The sequence below is a fragment of the Arachis hypogaea genome, chromosome 9, assembly GCF_003086295.3.
Source record: "Arachis hypogaea cultivar Tifrunner chromosome 9, arahy.Tifrunner.gnm2.J5K5, whole genome shotgun sequence".
NCBI classification, from domain to species: Eukaryota; Viridiplantae; Streptophyta; class Magnoliopsida; order Fabales; family Fabaceae; genus Arachis; species Arachis hypogaea.
In genome coordinates, this window is record NC_092044.1 from 87,226,556 (window position 1) to 87,232,621 (window position 6,066).

The 6,066-nt window shown below is 39.4% G+C and overlaps 1 non-coding gene across 1 annotated transcript; it reads left to right on the top strand.

Moving 5' to 3' along the window:
- The first annotated feature begins 2,055 nt into the window (after positions 1–2,055).
- Positions 2,056–2,163, top strand: LOC112713474 (small nucleolar RNA R71). The gene has a single exon (XR_003158447.1). It is a non-coding gene; the product is annotated as a small nucleolar RNA R71 (small nucleolar RNA).
- The last annotated feature ends 3,903 nt before the right edge of the window (positions 2,164–6,066 follow it).

Below are 6,066 nucleotides of genomic sequence, written 5' to 3' on the forward strand. Positions count from 1 at the left end.
GAATTAAATGCCGGGATGCTACCCTTTTCTGGCATTTAAGACCAACTTCTTGCCCATTCCTGGCGTTAAACGCCAGTCTGGTGCCTCTTTCTGGCGTTAAAAGCCCAGAATGGTGCCAGACAGGGTGTTAAACGCCCATTTGCTGCCCTTACTGGCGTTTAAACGCCAGCAAGTTTTTCCTCCAGGGTGTGCTATTTTTCATTCTGTTTTTCATTCTATTTTTTCTTTTTCAATTGTTTTTGTGACTTCACATGATCATCAACCTACAGAAAACATAAAATAACAAAAGGAAAATATAACATTGGGTTGCCTCCCAACAAGCGCTTCTTTAATGTCAGTAGCTTGACAGTGGGCTCTCATGGAGCCTCACAGATGTTCAGAGCAATGTTGGAACCTCCCAACACCAAACTTAGAGTTTGAATGTGAGGGTTCAACACCAAACTTAGAATTTGGTTGTGCCCTCCCAACACCAAACTTAGAGTTTGACTGTGGTGGATCTATTTGACTCTCTTTTGAGAGAAGCTCTTCATGCTTCCTCTCCATGGTTACAGAGGGATATCCTTGAGCCTTAAACACAAAGGATTCTTCATTCACTTGAATGATCAATTCTCCTCTGTCAATATCAATCACAGCCTTTGCTGTGGCTAGGAAGGGTCTGCCAAGGATGATGGATTCATCCATGCACTTCCCAGTCTCTAGGACTATGAAATCAGCAGGGATGTAGTGGTCTTCAATCTTTACCAGAACATCCTCTACAAGTCCATAAGCTTGTTTTCTTGAATTGTCTGCCATCTCTAGTGAGATTCTTGCAGCTTGTACCTCAAAGATCCCTAGCTTCTCCATTACAGAGAGAGGCATGAGGTTTATGCTTGACCCTAAGTCACACAGAGCCTTCTCGAAGGTCATGGTGCCTAATGTACAAGGTATTGAGAACTTCCCAGGGTCCTGTCTCTTTTGAGGTAATTTCTGCCTAGTCAAGTCATCCAGTTCTTTGGCGAGCAAAGGGGGTTCATTCTCCCAAGTCTCATTACCAAATAACTTGTCATTTAGCTTCATGATTGCTCCAAGGTACTTAGCAACTTGCTCTTCAGTGACATATTCGTCCTCTTCAGAGGAAGAATACTCATCAGAGCTCATGAATGACAGAAGTAAATCCAATGGAATCTCTATGGTCTCAGTGTGAGCCTCAGATTCCCATGGTTCCTCATTAGGGAACTCATTGTAGGCCAGTGGACGTCCATTGAGGTCTTCCTCAGTGGCGATCACTGCCTCTTCCTCCTCTCCAAATTTGGCCATGTTGATGGCTTTACATTTTCCTTTTGGATTCTCTTCTGTATTGCTTGGAAGAGTACTAGGAGGGAGTTCAGTAACTTTCTTACTCAGCTGACCCACTTGTGCCTCCAAGTTTCTAATGGAGGACCTTGTTTTAGTCATGAAACTTTGAGTGGTTTTGATTAGATCAGAGACCATGGTTGCTAAGTCAGAGTGGCTCTGCTTAGAATTCTCTGTCTATTGCTGAGAAGATGATGGAAAGGGCTTGCCATTGCTAAACCTGTTTCTTCCACCATTATTGTTATTGAAACCTTGTTGAGGTCTCTGTTGATCCTTCCATGAGAGATTTGGATGATTTCTCTATGAAGGATTATAGGTGCTTCCATAGGGTTCTCCCATGTAATTCACCTCTTCTATTGATGGGTTCTCAGGATCATAAGCTTCTTCTTTAGATGAAGCGTCCTTAGTACTGCCTGGTGCAGCTTGCATTCCAGACAGACTTTGAAAAATCATATTGACTTTCTGAGTCAATATTTTGTTCTGAGCCAATATTGCATTCAGAGTATCAATCTCAAGAACTCCTTTCTTCTGATTCGTCCCATTGTTCACAGGATTCCTTTCAGAAGTGTACATGAATTGGTTATTTGCAACCATTTCAATGAGTTCTTGAGCTTCTGTAGGCGTCTTCTTTAGATGAAGAGATCCTCCAGCAGAGCTATCCAATGACATCTTGGACAGTTCAGACAGACCATCATAGAAGATACCTATGATGCTCCATTCAAAAAGCATGTCAGAAGGACACTTTCTGATCAATTGTTTGTATCTTTCCCAAGCTTCATAGAGGGATTCACCTTCCTTCTGTCTGAAGGTTTGGACTTTCACTCTAAGCTTACTCAATTTTTGAGGTGGAAAGAACTTTGCCAAGAAGGCATTGACTAGCTTTTCTCAAGAGTTCAGGCTTTCTTTAGGTTGTGAATCCAACCATATCCTAGCTCTGTCTCTTACAGCAAAAGGGAATAGCATAAGTCTGTAGACCTCAGGGTTAACCCCATTGGTCTTGACAGTGTCACAGATTTGCAAGAATTCAGCTAAAAACTGATGAGGATCTTCCAATGGAAGTCCATGGAACTTGCAATTCTGTTGCATTAGAGAAACTAATTGAGGCTTAAGCTCAAAGTTGTTTGCTCCAATGGCAGGGATAGAGATGCTTCTCCCATAGAAGTCGGGAGTAGGTGCAGTAAAGTCACCCAGCACCTTCCTTGCATTGTTGGCATTGTTGTTGTTTTCGGCTGCCATATCTTCTTCTTGTTTGAAGATTTCTGTTAGGTCCTCTACAGAGAGTAGTGCTTTAACTTCTCTTAGCTTTCGCTTCAAGGTCTTTTCAGGTTCAGGGTCAGCCTCAACAAGAATGCTTTTATATTTGCTCATGCTCATAAGAAAGAGAAGACAACAAGAAAATATGGAATCCTCTATGTCACGGTATAGAGATTCCTTGAGGTGTCAGAGGAAAAGAAGAATAGAAGGAGGAGGTAGAAGAATTCGAACTTATCAAGAGGGATAGAGTTTGAATTGTGTATTGAGGAGGAGTATTAGTCCATAAATAGAAGGATGTGAGAAGAGGGGAAGAATTTTCGAAAATAAATTAAAGGATTTTGAAGAAATTTTGAAAAATTGAAGAATGATTTTTGAAAATTAAAGTTGGGAAAGAAATAAAGTGATTTTTGAAAAAGATTTTGAAATTAGAAATCAAAAAGATATGATTGAAAACTATTTTGAAAAAGATGTGATTAGAAAGATATGATTGAAAAACAATTTAAAAAGATTTGATTTTTTAAAATTAATGACTTGGCTAACAAGAAATTTAAAAGATATGATTCAGACATTAAACCTTTCTCAACAGAAAAGGCAACATACTTGAAATGTTGAATCAAATCATTAGTTGTTAGCAAGTATTTTTGAAAAAGGAAAGAAATTGATTTTGAAAATATATGATTGAAAAGATATGATTTGAAAAAGATTTGATTTTGAAAAATTATGAAAACTTGAAAAAAATTTGCATTAAAAACAAAATCTTCCCTCTTGTGCCATCCTGGCGTTAAACGCCCAGAATGGTGTCCATTCTGGCGTTTAACGCCCAAAATGCTACCCTTTTGGGCATTAAACGCTCAGCCAGGTACCCTGGCTGGCGTTTAAACGCCAGTTTTCCTTCCTCACTGGGCGTTTTGAACGCCCAGCTTATTCTGTGCAATTCCTCTGCTGTATGTTCTGAATCTTCAATTATCTGTATTATTGACTTGAAAAGACACAAATTAAGAATTTTTTTTAATTTTTAATGATGAGGAATAATCAAAATGAAACTAAGATCAAATAAACAATGCATGCAAGACACCAAACTTAGAAGTTTGTATACTACTGACACTAACAAATTGAGAATGCATATGAGAAACAACAAAACACTCAGGACAAGAGAATTTAAAGATCAGAGCAAGTAAATCATCAAGAACAACTTGAAGATCAATGAAGACACATGAATGAATTCGAAAAATGCAAGAAGAACAGAAACATGCAATTGACACCAAACTTAAAATGAGACACTAGACTCAAACAAGAAACATAAAATATTTTTGATTTTAAGATTTTATAATTTTTTTGTGCTTTTTCAAAAATTATATGGAAAAGAAAATAAAGAGATTCAAAATTTTTAATAAGAATTCCAGGAATCATGCAATGTTTGTCTAAAGCTTTAGTCTAAAAAGATTAGACATGGCTAGCCAAGCTTCAGCAGGACATTACATTCAAGAGCTAAATTGATGAAAATCAATCAGCTTTGGTGATAATAAGAACATCACCTTGAAACTCTAGAATTCATTCTTAAAAATTCTGAAGAAAAATACCTAATCTAAGAAACAAGATGAACCGTCAGTTGTCCAAACTCAAACAATCCCCGGCAACGGTGCCAAAAACTTGGTGCACGAAATTGTGATCATCAATGGCACCATCAACATGGTACGCTCAATTGCAATCTCAACTCTTTATCACAACTTCGCACAACTAACCAGCAAGTGCACTGGGTCGTCCAAGTAATAAACCTTACGCGAGTAAGGGTCGATCCCACGGAGATTGTTAGTATGAAGCAAGCTATGGTCATCTTGTAAATCTCAGTCAGGCGGATTCAAATGGTTATGGAGGATTAATGATTAAAAAATGAATAAAACATAAAATAAAGGTAGAGATACTTATGTAATTCATTGGTGAGAATTTCATATAAGCATATGGAGATGCTTTGTCCCTTCCGTCTCTCTGCTTTCCTACTGTCTTCATCCAATCCTTCTTACTCCTTTCCATGGCAAGCTGTATGTTGGGCATCACCGTTGTCAATGGCTACAGTCCCGTCCTCTCAGTAAAAATGTTCAACGCGCTCTGTCACAGCACGGCTATTCATCTGTCAGTTCTCGATTCATGTCGGAATAGAATCCAGTGATTCTTTTGCGTTTGTCACTAACGCCCCACAATCGCGAGTTTGAAGCTCGTCACAGTCATTCAATCCTTGAATCCTACTCAGAATACCACAGACAAGGTTTAGACCTTCCGAATTCTCAAGAATGCCGCCATCAATTCTAGCTTATACCACGAAGATTCTGATTAAGGAATCCAAGAGATACACATTCAAGCCTTGTTTGCATGTAGAACGGAAGTGGTTGTCAGGCACGCGTCCATAAGTGAGAATGAATATCTTAGAACAAGAATATCTTAGAACAAGAATAAGCTAAATTGAATAGAAGAACAATAGTAATTGCATTAATACTCGAGGTACAGCAGAGCTCCACACCTTAATCTATGTTGTGTAGAAACTCCACCGTTGAAAATACATAAGAACAAGGTCTAGGCATGGCCGTGAGGCCAGCCCCCATGATCTAAGAACTAGACGTCCAAAGATGATCCTAATATCTAAATTGATCAAAAGACTTCTAATACAATAGCAAAAAGGTCCTATTTATAGAGAACTAGTAGCTTAGGGTTTACAAAAATGAGTAAATGACATAAAAATCCACTTCCGGGCCCACTTGGTGTGTGTTTGGGCTGAGCATTGAAGCTTCTATGTGTAGAGACTTTTCTTGGAGTTAAACGCCAGCTTTTGTGCCAGTTTGGGCGTTTAACTCCCATTTTTGTGCCAGTTCCGGCGTTTAACACCGGGCAGTCTTGAGCTGATTTAGAACGCCGGTTTGAGCCATCAAATCTCGGGCAAAGTATGAACTATTATATAGTGCTGGAAAGCCCAGGATGTCTACTTTCCAAAACAATTAAGAGCGCACCAATTGGGCTTCGTAGCTCCAGAAAATCTACTTCGAGTGCAGGGAGGTCAGAATCCAACAGCATCTGCAGTCCTTTTTAGCCTCTGAATTAGATATTTGCTCAGGTCCCTCAATTTCAGCCAAAAAATACCTGAAATGACAGAAAAAAAACACAAACTCATAGTAAAGTCCAGAAAAGCGAATTTTAAATAAAACTAATAAAAATATAATAAAAACTAACTAAAACATACTAAAAACAATGCCAAAAAGCGTATAAATTATCCGCTCATCAGCGTGACAGGGGGTTATATTTTCAAATCCACGCGATCGCGTGGGGGACGCAGTCGCGAGGTGGGGGTGAAAATGGGAATGACGCGATCGCGTGGGTCGCGCGATCGCATTGGAGGGGTAGAAGAGGGGATGACGCGATCGTGTAAGTCGTGCGATCGCGTCGCTGGAATTTGTGCTAGACGCACGATTCTAGCATCGTTTCAGCGCAACT